The sequence below is a fragment of the Spermophilus citellus genome (assembly GCF_964194105.1).
Source record: "Spermophilus citellus genome assembly, chromosome: 8".
Lineage (NCBI taxonomy): Eukaryota > Metazoa > Chordata > Mammalia > Rodentia > Sciuridae > Spermophilus > Spermophilus citellus.
In genome coordinates this window covers 60607668-60620608 of record NC_138189.1, presented here as the reverse complement: position 1 = coordinate 60620608, position 12941 = coordinate 60607668, and the positions used below count along the sequence as shown (strand labels likewise).

At 40.0% G+C, this 12941-nt stretch overlaps 1 protein-coding gene across 1 annotated transcript in view; it reads left to right on the top strand.

Moving 5' to 3' along the window:
* Positions 1-5848: 5848 nt before the first annotated feature.
* The window catches only part of CCDC158 (coiled-coil domain containing 158), a gene marked incomplete at its 3' end in the record, with an annotated part of 84711 nt that continues 77618 nt past the window's right edge, over positions 5849-12941 (top strand). The window contains exon 1 of the mRNA XM_081304328.1: positions 5849-5965. The remainder of the gene's footprint in view (positions 5966-12941) is intronic.

Genomic DNA, 12941 nt, shown 5'->3' with positions numbered 1-12941 from the left:
GTTTTGGCGTCCCGCGGTTCCTCCAGGAACTGTTCCTCACCGAGCCCGGGAGGACGCGGCTGGCGGAGAAGGGGCGGGGGGAGGGTGCTGAATTCATTTTATTGTAAGTAAAGTATACCTCAATAAGACTGATTTTGAAAACTTCAACACTTCGAATGGCACAGGAAAATAGTTTCAAAAATAGCTTCAAATGGGGCTGGAGATGTGGCTCAAGCGGCGCGCTTGCCTGGCATGCGTGCGGCCCGGGTTCAATCCTCAGCACCACATACCAACAAAGATGTTGTGTCTGCCGAGAACTAAAAAATAAATATTAAAAATTCTCTCTCTCTCTCTCTCTCTCTCTCCTCACACTCTCTCTTAAAAAAATTTAAAAAAAGTAGCTTCAAATTAGTGATTATTCATCTTCTTAGTCCTCACTACCAAAAAATATTCCTATTAATCTTATCACAATTCCTCTTAGAAATGCTCTTCCTCAGGAAGCCACATGGCTGCTGCTCCCCTAAATCCTTCAACACTTTATCACATGTCATCACCTGGAGAGGTCCTTCCCTGCTCTGTTTACATTTCATTCATCCCCACACTCCTCTCCTTTTTGTAAAAATTTCTATTTATTTATTTATTTTTGGTAGTAGCAAATGGACAGCATGCCTTTATTATTTATTTATTTTTATGCAATGCTAAGGATCGAACCCAGTGCCTCATGCATGCTAGACAAGCGCTCTGCCACTGAGCTACATACAGCCCCAACTCCTACCCTCCTCTCCTTTTGGCCTCATTTGTCTCAAGAGCACTTAAACTTCCCAGTATATTAATTTTGTCATGATTATTATGACTTGTTTCCCCACAAGAGAATGTAAGTTCCATGAGGGCAGATTTTGTTTAATTGGCTGAGCTGTCTTTTTTTTTTTTTTTTTTTCTTTTTTAGACAGGGTCTTGTTATTTTGCCCAGGCTTGATCCTCATGATCCTCCTGCCTCAGCTTCCCAAGTAGTTGATACTATGGACATACACCACCCTGCCCAGCAGAGGGCAGGGTTTTGGTGTGTTTTGTTTGGGGATATTCCTGGTATATAGTTGGTGCTCAATAAATATTTGTTGAATTAATTCAAGCTTTCTAATTAAATATATTTCTGTTTTGTGTCTCTGGTGGAGAGAACAATTTCAGAACATTAACTACATAGTCTTTTCTGTTGTATGCCTTAATGCCTTATCTACCTGCAAAAATTATTAGAGGCCTTTTGCTTCTTATGCCTTCCATGATATATATTGAGTCACTTCTGTGTGTCCAGCTCTGTACCAAATCCTGGGAAAACCAGCTGCCAAATATGATGTAAAATAGAAAATGTAAGGCATAATTAGAAAGAGAAAATATCTATACCAAAAATCTGTAACTCTAGTTTTGCATTGCATTTAGTTTTTGTGTGTGTGTGTGTGCCAGGGATTGAACCCAGGGGTGCTTAACCATGAGCAACATCCCCAGCTCTTTTTATTTTTTTTTTTTTGAGACAGGGTCTTGCTAAGTTATTTAGAGCCTTACTAAGTTGCTGAGGCTGGCCTTGACTTGAGAGTCTCTTGCTTCAGCCTCCAGAGCTGCTGTGATTATAGCCACACATCACCACATCTGGCTGGATCTAGGTTTTTTATGTTTTTAGTTGTAGATATACACAATACCTTTATTTCATTTATTTATTTTTATGTGGTGCTGAGGATCGAACCATAGGCTAAGTAAAAATATCTATTTTTTTCCCAATTACTATAATTTATGAAACTGATTATGTTGGGTAAACCTAGAATTTCCTTTTACTATTTTTTTAGACATTGATGGGCCTTTATTTTGTTCATTTATATATGTGTGGTGCTGAGAATTGAACCCAGTGCCTCACACATGGTAGGCAAGCACTCTACCACTGAGCCACAACCCCAGCTCCCAAGGAATAAAGGCTTACTCTTCATGTGTGTGTGGGGGAGCTGGGGATTGAACCCAGGGCCTTGTGCATGCAAGGCAGGCACTCTACTAACTAACTAAGCTATATGTCCAACCCCCAAGAATTTTTTTGAACTAAGCAAATCATGAATTAAATTTTTAGTGACACTACTTTATGATATCTGAAGTGCTTTTCTGACACAATTTTAATAAATGCTTTTGTACCAAGATAAAGATCTTTTATTTCATTTTATTTATTTACTTTTTAAAACAGGCTACATTTTTTTATTTGTAAGGACTAATTTGTTTGACTTTATTTCTCTTATTTTCCTCTTTTTATTTATTTTTTCCCTTTTTTTTTTGGAATGAAAAGGGTTGGGGAATTTCCCCCCCCACCCCTGTACAGTATGTGACTGAGCTCTCAGGCCCCCTGCATATCCCATGTCAGATAACAACTTTCAAGTGGATTAATATTTTGTCTGGTCAGTGAAAAGGTGCAAGTGTTTGTCTTCATTTACTCCCAAAGGGAAAACAAAGCATGTTGCACCATCCTGCTTAGGTAAAGATTAACTGTGAGGACACAGGTTTTGTCAAAAGGGGAAGATTCATTTTATCTTGGGTTTGAGACTGGGAGAGTGGCAAGCATTCAAAATCAACGGGAAAGAACAATCCCCTTTCTGGTCCCTGAGATTGATGATAAAGATGATCACCTTGAAGATGTCAATCTCCAAAGCGGTTTCATGTTGGGGATCAGGAGCTGCAGGAAGGGGTGTCATACTCAGTGAAAGAAATCAAAGGGTGTGGCCCAGGAGTACCATCCCACACAGGGATGTTTCCTGACCCAGAAAACTGAAAATCAGGTTTGTTTCTGATCAGTCCCAGTTCCAATTTTGGTCACTGGAAATACCTGCCTCCCCTGGGGTGGCAGAGTGGAGTGACTGGGTTGGAGAGGTCTAAAGCTATATGGAGGAGGCCAGGCCATGATTGGGCAGATCTTCAGCAGGAGAACAACCCATTTCTCCATCAGCCATAGGTCAGATGGAACAGAAAGTTTGAAGGGAAAGAATATCTCAGTCCACCTTGAGTTCAAGCCCAAGGTAAGGTACCCCCACCCCTACATTTGGTTCACATTGTCATATTAACTCTTAAATATAAGGAGGGAAAGAGCAAGGGGATGCCTCTCAGACAGATAGTCCTAAGTCACCAAGAAAGTGATAGTTAAATGTTTTCCAAGCCCAGACACTGAGTTCTGATTATGTTTTAGGAAAAGCTAATCCCTTGACTTCCTCTAGAGTGCCAGAAACCCCCATAAAAAGAGAAAGCTGGTTCTTTCTTATAGTCACCAAGGAATATCAGGTACCTGGCACAGGACAGTGGGGTAGGCAGCTGGCTAGTCACTGGGTACACCTGCTCTGCCTCCCAATCTCCAGCCATGCAGTGACAGCCTATTCTTTCATTTTATAGAATTAAAAAATGTTTTTCCAAGTTAGAAAACCTCTTAAGATAATTCCTACAGCTAACATTTTGCAGATGGAAATATTAATGCTCCAAAGGTTTACTGGCTTGCCTAAGGTAGTACCAAAACTCAGGCCAGGTTTGGTTTTATTATTTTTTAAACCATTCTTAAATTAACCAAGGCTTCTTAATTACACCCTGCTGTCATTTGGGATGACAACATTAGGAAGGACACTTCACAGTGGAGCTACACTTAACTTTAACAGTTTCTTTGTGTTTTCCTCAATGTCCAGCACAGGATCTGGTTCATGTTTGGAACCAAAGAAGGGAGACATGTAACAACCCCAGACTCAGTGACCTGGATCCTATATGACTAGAACCCCTGACAACCTCTGCTTGTTTGTTCACTCTGCTCAAGCCTCACTGGCCTCCTGATTCTCAAACATACCAAGCACAGGCCAAGAAAGCTCCACCTCACCATATTCACCTGACTTCCTTCCCACAGTGCTATAAGTCAGTGTCATTTTGCCCATGAGGCTTCTTCAGACCATACTATGAAACTGCACCCCCATATTCTCTAAACTCCTCACTCTGTCTCTGTAACGCTTTTCTCCGTCTAACATATTTGGACTTGTCTATTTGTGCATGGATCATGTTTCTCCATAAGAATGTAAGCTCCACTAGGAGACGAACTTATAGGAACTTTCTTTTATCTCTAGTTTTATTGTCAAATCTTACACATGACATGAAGTAGGTGCTCTATCAATATTTGTGGAATGAATGAATGAATGTTAAAGGAACTCACCTTCCTGATATTTCAATTCTTCATTTCAAAAGCTAAGAATGCTTTTAATATTGTAAAATGTCATAAAGTTAAACTGCAAGACACTTCAAAATGCAAGGGATTTTATAATAAAATCGGGTGCACATAATTTTTCACATATATGTGGATTTAGTTTTATACTTGTCTAATTAAACCTCCCCTTCCCCTTTTTATGCCACACTGGGTCTCATACATGCTAGGCAAATACTCTAGCACTGTGCTACACCCCTAGCCCTTATTCAATTTTTTTTTTTTTTTTTTTTTTACTTTGAGACAGTGTCTTTTTGAGTTACCCATATTGGCCTCAAACTTGTTATTTTCTTGCCTCAGGCTTTCCAGCAGCTGGGATTACAGGTGTGTACCCCTACACCTAACTTCACATTTCTTTTAATTAAAAACTTCAAAAAGAAAAAAAATGTGAATTTTCTTTGGCTAGTTTGCAAACACAAAATGAAGCACCAATGTGAATCATATATTAGGTGGATAAAATGTTATGACAAAACAATTAGGGGGGAAAATCAGAAATTGCTTTTTGTGTAGACACAAAACCTAAGCTACTTACCTTTCTACTTGTTATTTATGGTTTCATTTCTTGTTAACATATTTGGTTCTATAAGTAATTTTAAATGTCTCCAAGTCAATAAATCAAAATACTTGTTATAGCTTTAATATTATTTAGTACTATTTTTACTAAAAATGTAACTATAGGATTTATTAATATTTCAAATCAATCATGCATAAAAAGTTATTTGCTGTAGGTGTCTTCATGATGTGATTGTCAATAGAATTAAACACTTCAAGTTGTGTCTGTCACTCACCCACTTTTCTGGATTCCTTCTTTTAGAATGCCAATTTGGACAGCACGGAGAAATCTGGGAGTGTAATGATACAATCTGATAAATTCTATATTAGGGATAACGAGAGTAACCGAGGCACAGCAGAAAAACAGCTCTCGGACAGGAGGCAGAAGGGTCAGCTATCCAGGGAACACGTCTGAACCTTGAAAAATAATTCCAGACTGAGGAAGAGCATTAACAAAGACAGAGCAGCAAATGTGAATTCTTGTAACTTCAAATGGTCAAGGGGACCTGAAGAGAGGGGGATGGGCGAGGGTGACAGAGGGTGAGGCGGGGGAAGACCAGATCCGCGCCTGGGCTTGCCTCCTAGGGCACAGGTAAGAGCGATTGGTGGGGGTTGATCTGGGAAGATCCTTGTGGAGACAATCCTGAGAACCGCCAGGAGGCATACGGGTGGCGACAAGAGGCGCGGAGGCCCGTTATCTGGCAGTAGGAAAAGTGAGATTCTGAGTGGCAGAGAGTACAAGTCGGGGTCCGCGACTCGGGTAGTGTCTGGGGTAAGACCCGCAGGACCTCCCGGCTTCGCGCTCGGGGGCGGCGGGCGTGGGGCACGGCGCTCGGTTGCCTGGGCGACAGCGTCCGGGGGCGGAGTCCGAGTGCTGGCGTGGCCCCGCCCCACGGTCGCGGAGCACTTTCTCCCAGGAGTCCTCGGACAACTCGTCGAGCTTCCCAACGGTCCCTACCCGGCGCGTGCCCACAGGGCGGCAGCCAGAGCACGAGCGCCGAGAGAACCGGCGCGAGGTGGGCGGGGCAGCGTCCGGCGCCGCCGCCGACGAGGACGAGCCGCCGCCGCGGGCCTCGGGGCGGAGAGTGGGGAGCCCGCAAGTCCCCTGCCGCCGGGTCGCGCTGGTGCGACCGCCGTGCCCGCCGGCGCCCAGCGGAGATGCAGCCTGTCTCATAGGATGAGGTGTTGGTAGCAGGTACAGGGGCGGGGTGGGGCCTGGGGGACAGGGTTGGTGGTTCTCTGGAGAACCGGGGAGCAACTCGTGTTCATTCCTGGAATCTTCCAGAGCCTTGGTTTGCACATGGTAGATGCCCAATAAAGAGTTTCTTAACCGGAATGGACTGCTGTTTTCCGGGGTCACAAAACCTACGGGGAGGTGGTGAGGTGGCGGTAAAACCGGGGCATCTCTGGAAGACCATAGGGTCTTAGGCAAAGTTATTTAATTTGTGGGGGAACACTGGATCCCTTGCCCCAATAGGACTGCTAACTTCTGTTCCTACCTGCTTCCGGGAAACAGGAGGAAGAGACAAAGAAAACTTGTGGATAAAGAGAAGTCTAGCCTTAGACAGTCAGTAACCTCTCCTCCAAAATGAGACAGCATTAAACGCTGTGCAAGGGCCCTTTCAGCTTGCCTCCTCTCTGAAATCGATTGGTGGACTCCGCTTTGCCCATTATAGGCATCAGTCACAGCACAGAGTTCTCGAAACTCTCCTTTTCCGCAAAACTCTGCTTCAGGTCTACATTCAGGCTCCTCCAGGTTTTGTTCGTGCATCGTCCTGTTCAGTAAAGTCAAGGGAAAGTTGAAGAAAAGTGAGGTAGGCTGTTTCTCGGGATTTGTGACTGGCAACTACTAACTGTTACTTCTCTTAGCAGCAGATACTGGGCGGGGGTGGTGGTGGTGGTGGTGGTCAGTGTTTCAATTTATCTCAGATACTAGACAGCCAAATCTGTTTGGCTATATATGTAAGATCATCTGCTGAAGTGGAGAAATGATGCGGGAGGTCAGAGCCTCTTGTTTCTCTGCCACACTTGTTTTAATCTTAATACAATTAATTATCTATTCACTTGTGATGTGTGTAAAATGGTTTTCATCCAATAGAGTTATACTTTCAGATTAAATTAAGGATAGTGACAACAATTTATTTGCTATATATGCAAAGCCCTTGCTATTGTGCTTTTGCAATGAGGACTTAATATTGTCTAGTATGTTAGGGTGACCCACTTTAAAACTCCACCCTTTGAGCTGGAGGTGTAGCTCAGAGGTAGAGCTCTTGCCAAACATGTATAAGGCCCTGGGTTTGACCTCCAGAACAGCAAAAATCAATCATGAAATCAATCTCTGCCATTTATTAAATAGGGTCTTTTGTGAACCACCTATCTTCAAAGTAGATGGCCCCAAATTATATAGTATAGTAGGCTGAATAATGGCCACCCCAAAACATCAGGTCTTAACCCCTGGAAATCATAAAGGTAGTATAGGGAAAAGGTCTGCATAGGTGATAAAGTTAAGAATGATGAAATGGGAAGACTATCATGAATTATCTAGGTGGGCCCAAAATGCAAAAAAAAAAAAAAAAAAAAAAAAAGTCATAAAAGAGAGGCAGCAAGAGATTTGTTACAGAGGAGGAGAAGGCAATATGACCACAGAAGCACAGATTAGAGTGCTGTGTCCACAGGTCAAGGAATGCTGGGGGCTAGAGAGAAAAGAAGAACAGATTCTCTCCCAGAGCCTCTGGAGAGCACAGCTCCTGCTCATACCTTGTTTTCAGGTATGTGAGACTGATTTTGGACTTGTGGTCTCTAGAACTGTGAGAAAATAAAATTGCTATTGTTTGAAGCCTCCAAGTTTGTAGAAATTTGTTATAGCAACTAAAGGAAACTAATATGTATGACAGTGCTCATAAATCACATAGAATCGTGTATGGACAGATTTAAAAACTACAACTGGAGCAGTAGTGGAGACCACTGTGTATTTTCTGGAATCCTGTTAAGTTCTAAGGAAAGGATTTAAATAGGGAACTTGGTAAGAAGGGAAAAGAAATTAAGTGATGCACAGGAAAGAGGTAGTCTAGTATTTAAACCAGTTTTCTAGATTTTCTTCTGTTTTCTTGTTAATAATCACAGTTTTTGCTCTGTCTAAAGAGAGTAAAGGGGAAAATGTGACTTGGGCTTGGTCCTTAGCCAAGTAATTGCATATCCATCAGATGTGTATCAAATAAGAGTTGGAGACACTTGGGGATTGAGGGCCAAGGTTGGGGACAAACAGGAATGCAGAAGTGCTTCCAGGTGAGGAGTGTTAAAATCTGGTTGAAAGCAACTTCTGGTCATCTGAGATGAAAACACTTTGGGGTTCTCAGAAGAAAGCAATGCTAAGGTTTGATTGATTGATTTCTGGGATCCAGGCAGGTAATTTTTCCTTCCTACTCTCCCTCAATCTGGTTTATTTTTACACTATAGACATAATTTGCATACCATACGAGTCATCTCTTTTAAGTGTATAATCCATTGCTTTTTAATAAATACTGAGTCATATAGTCAGCAGCATAATTCGATTTTTGGTATTTTTGTAGTGCTGGAGATTGAACCTAGGATCTCACACATGCTAGGCAAGTGCTCTACCATTGCTCTACCCCTTTTTTTATATAAAAAATTTAATTTTGAGACAAGAGTCTTGAAAGTGGCCAAAACTGGTGTTGAACTTGAGATCCTGACTCAAGCTCCCAGGTCTCTGGGTTTGTAGGTGTGTAGTACCACATGCAGTAACAATTGAGTTTTAAAACATTGTCTGTCACTCAAGAAAGATCCCTTGTACCATTTGCAGTCAATCCCCATTCCCAGTCCCAGCACCAGTCCTCTTTGCATCTCTGGCCTGCTTTAGAGTTAGGTTTTAGTCATAACACTGCACTTCTTCAATTGCCACGTAACTGGCCTCAACTCCTACTCAGTATATTCTCAACCGAGCTGCTGGAGGATCACATACCAATAGTTTAAATCCATCAATAACTTTCTCTTGTAATTTTTTCATATCTCTGGTTGTATACAAAGTATATTCACACCATTCATCTTTAGTATTGCCTTTTTAAGGCTCAAGTGAGCTCTGTGCCCTGCCAATCTCACCATCTTTAGGAAAGGAATGGAGAAGCACAGCATTCCTTTGCAGGAGGCATGCAGGTGGTGTCTCATAATCAGGCCTCTCTTTTCTTGACTACCCTGCAACCTCACTAGCCTTCCTCCTCCTCAGTTAGTAACACTGAGATATTCTCAGCATAGGACAGTTTTATTTGGTATTTCCTTTTAAGAAACTATCCCAGACTCTCTTTTGCCACACAACTCAAATTTTACCTTCATAGAAAATCCTTCCCTGATCTACCTGAACTGAAGTTGTCTTAAGTGCCTCATCTGTGTTTTCTTCATTTCACCTAATCACTCTCCAAAAGTATATTTTGATTTTTTTCTTTAGTGTCTCTCCCCATTAGAATATAAATTCACAAGTGTAGAAACTTGATTGGCCATGATCTTGGTCAGGTCTGTCTGAAGTACTTATAGAAAAACTATTATAGCAACACATGGTAAACCTATCAAAATGTGAGCAATGGTAATTAATAGTTACTGAATGCTTGTTTAATGCCAGACACTGTGCTAATTACTACATATTCATGAATTATTTAACTGAAGCTTATCACTTCAATTTATAACACGTAGAGGAAGAGGAGCATGTCCTCCAAATTTAGTTCCCTACATTAAATTATTTTTTTTTCCAGAGACATTGGCATTAGTATGTTGATTTTTCAAGACTGGATAAATGTATGTGATGGGATCTCTTTCCCCACATCTCTTTAAGCTAAAGTAGAGAAGTTTTTGCTGCTAAGGAAAGGAAGAACAAAGGAACAGTATAAATAAAAGCAGAATCCCAAAGAGAGCAGGACACAGCAAGTGAGAGTTACGTTGGAACAATGTCTTGGGGTCCTGGTGAGAGATGAAGCTGGGGGATTGCTTAGGCCAGACCAGAAAGGACTTTGAGTACTAGTATTAATTCCCACTTTAATATTTTTAAATGTTATTTTTTATTCTAATTTGTTATATGTAACAGCAGAATGTATTACAATTCGTATTACACATATAGAGCACATTTTTTCATATATCTGGTTGTATACAAAGTATATTCACACCACTCATGTCTTTATACATGTTCTTAGAGTAATGATGTCCATCTCATTCCACCATCTTTTTTACACCCCTGCCCCCTCCCTTTCCCTTCCTACCCTTTGCCCTATCTAGTGTTTGTCTAATCTTCCCCATGCTCCCCCTCCCAACCTCACTATGAATCAGCCTCTTTTTATCAGAGAAAACATTTGGCATTTGGTTTTTTGGGATTGCTAACTTCATTTAGCATCATATTCTTCAACTCCATCCATTTACCTGCAAATGTGATGATTGTATTCTCTTTTATTGCTGAGTAATATTCCATTATATATAAATTCCACATTTTCTAGCAAACTAGCTCTGCTTTCAAAAGAAACATGTAATGATTTTAAGAAACTGAAGCTAGATCATTTTGAGGTTTTTTGTAGTAGGTCTGGCAAGAACTGATGAAAGAATGAAAAAAAATACAGTGGAATTAAAGTTATATATTAAGGTTTTCTTATGACTTGTCACCACACTTAATTCTTCTTTACTGAGTTATAAGATACTACAGAAGTGGACTCAACAGAATGTGGTGGTGAAGTGGATGTGGAGTTAGATGAAGAGTAGCTGAACACATTAAAATGGCTAACTTGAGGAGCTAAGTTATTAGCATTACCTGAGAACATCTGAGGAAGCAGGTTTGGTGGGAAGATGATGAGAACAGATTTGGGATTAGATGACTTTAATATGACTCTAAACATATATGCAGAGGTATTAAAGGCAAAGGAATTTATTTAAACTTATCTGTAAACACTTTTTTAAACAAAATAGCCTGAAACTTGCAGGAAGCAGTGATAATGTCCTCATCTGGCTTTAATGTTGGCTGAAATCACCTGTGAGAAGTTAGTCATATTTTGGTCATCCTTTTGCTGAGTGTTTTCCATATAAAGTCAGGAATGTCCAAGTTGGACATGATTTTTGAGCTTTTTTAGTCTAACACTCTGCCCAAGAAAGGACACCCAATTATAGTTGCCATCCCAGGAAGTGCTCATCATCCTCAGCTTAAACACCTCCCAAGCAAGCCCATCACATATATATTCAGAGCATTCTGATTTTGAGAAAGTCCATCTCCACATTAAACTAGAATCTGTCTTTCTTCACTTCAGTTTAGTATTCCACATTGAGCATGCAGAATATACTCATTCATTTTTAAAATGTGGCAAGTGCTTGCTTACAGTCCACTGAAAATTTTTTAAATTCTTTTTTTAAGAGAGAGTGAGAGAGGAGGGAGAGAGAGAGAGAATTTTTAATATTTATTTTTTAGTTCTTGGCGGACACAACATCTTTGTTGGTATGTGGTGCTGAGGATCGAACCCGGGCCGCACGCATGCCAGTCGAACGTGCTACCGCTTGAGCCACATCCCCAGCCCTTTAAATTCTTGTTTATTATTGTAGTATACCTGCTTGAAATCTGGCGACCTATTTCTGACTTAGCCAGACAGAGGTTTTTTACCCAGTAACTTTTCTAGTGAAGTACAAGATCTGTTGCTTAGTCAAAAAGAGAGTGAAAAGTAGTTTAAATTAAAGATATTCAGCTAGTTTATTTAAGTCAGTTTGGACTGTACTTAGAGAAAGGTCAGGTCTGGGAATATTAATATGGGGATCGTATATGCCTATTGGTTAACTTGCTGTCTTGTCTTGATAATTCCAATAAGACTATGCCAACAAAATTAGCATTGGACCAACAGGAAGTCATGGAATATCCAAGTTGGAGATGATTTTAGAGATCTTCTAGTCTAACCCTCTGCCAAAGAAAGGACACCCAGTGACAATTGTGATCTCCACAAGTGTTTGTCATCCTCAGCTTGAACACCTCCCAAGCAAGCCCACTCCATGTATATTCATGTCATTGATATGTTTTGTTGTGCAAATACAGTCTAGATTAAAGTGCTATGCATTATTAATTAAAATGTACTTTCATATAAAATTAAAAGTAAGTTTTGTTGCTTTTGTCATATGCAAGTGTTTTAGGTCTTGTCAAAACCTAAAGTGATGAAAATGAACTTGTGAACTGAACTTTTTGAAAATAATAAATTTAAGTTAATGAAATATATGTATATATATTAATAAGTAGATTTATTTGTTTTCAGATGTTAATAGAATGATTGAAAATAAGAATATCCAAAAATTAAAGTATATTCTATTTTATTTCCAGTTATATTTAAGACTTATGAACATATACAACTATATTATTTTATTATATCTGTACCTAGTTTATTTTAGAAAACCTGAGGCCATCAACCTGATTAATATCTAGGCTGGAATACCTAAAATATAAAAGCTATAAGAACTTTACCTTTGTGGTTTTCAGCTTTCTCTGTGGTTGTCTGTCTGGGGCAGAAAGGAAGGTGTATAGTTGGGGCTCAGACAAGTTAAAGAAAGACTTCCACTGCTTAGATATGATTTGAAAAACACAACTATAATCTCCATTTAGTAAAGGTGAAAGTTGAGATTTAAGAGATATGGGAAGTTTTACCTGTGCTCTCATTGCTACCTAATGACAGAACAAAGTTTCCTTATTCTGAGTTCTGTGCTGCTTCCCTCTTACCTCCCTATTAGGGAGCTAAATGTTATTATGTGTACTTATAAAGGATGACCTTAGCTAGCTTAATTCTATATCACGTTTTAACAGTCTCTGTGCTTAGGCAGTACAGATTAAATCCACTTTTTTTCTCTTCGTGGACTTATATGAAACTTATATCTTCTTTCTAAAAATAAAAGGATATAGCCATTTATTTTGGGAAAGTGAGTTAGCACACTCCACTTAAACAATAAAGAGTACTGTTGTTCATGTTATTACAACCATATTATGTGGTACCATATAAATATCTATGTGTGTATATATACATATATATTGAGACAAGTACTGAAAAGAAAGGCCTACAACATGAGTTATTTCAGTTAACCTTTATTCTTTTGAGGTGTATATTCTTTTATCTTATAGTCTTGCCAAGGTTTAATAGTCTCAGGTCAC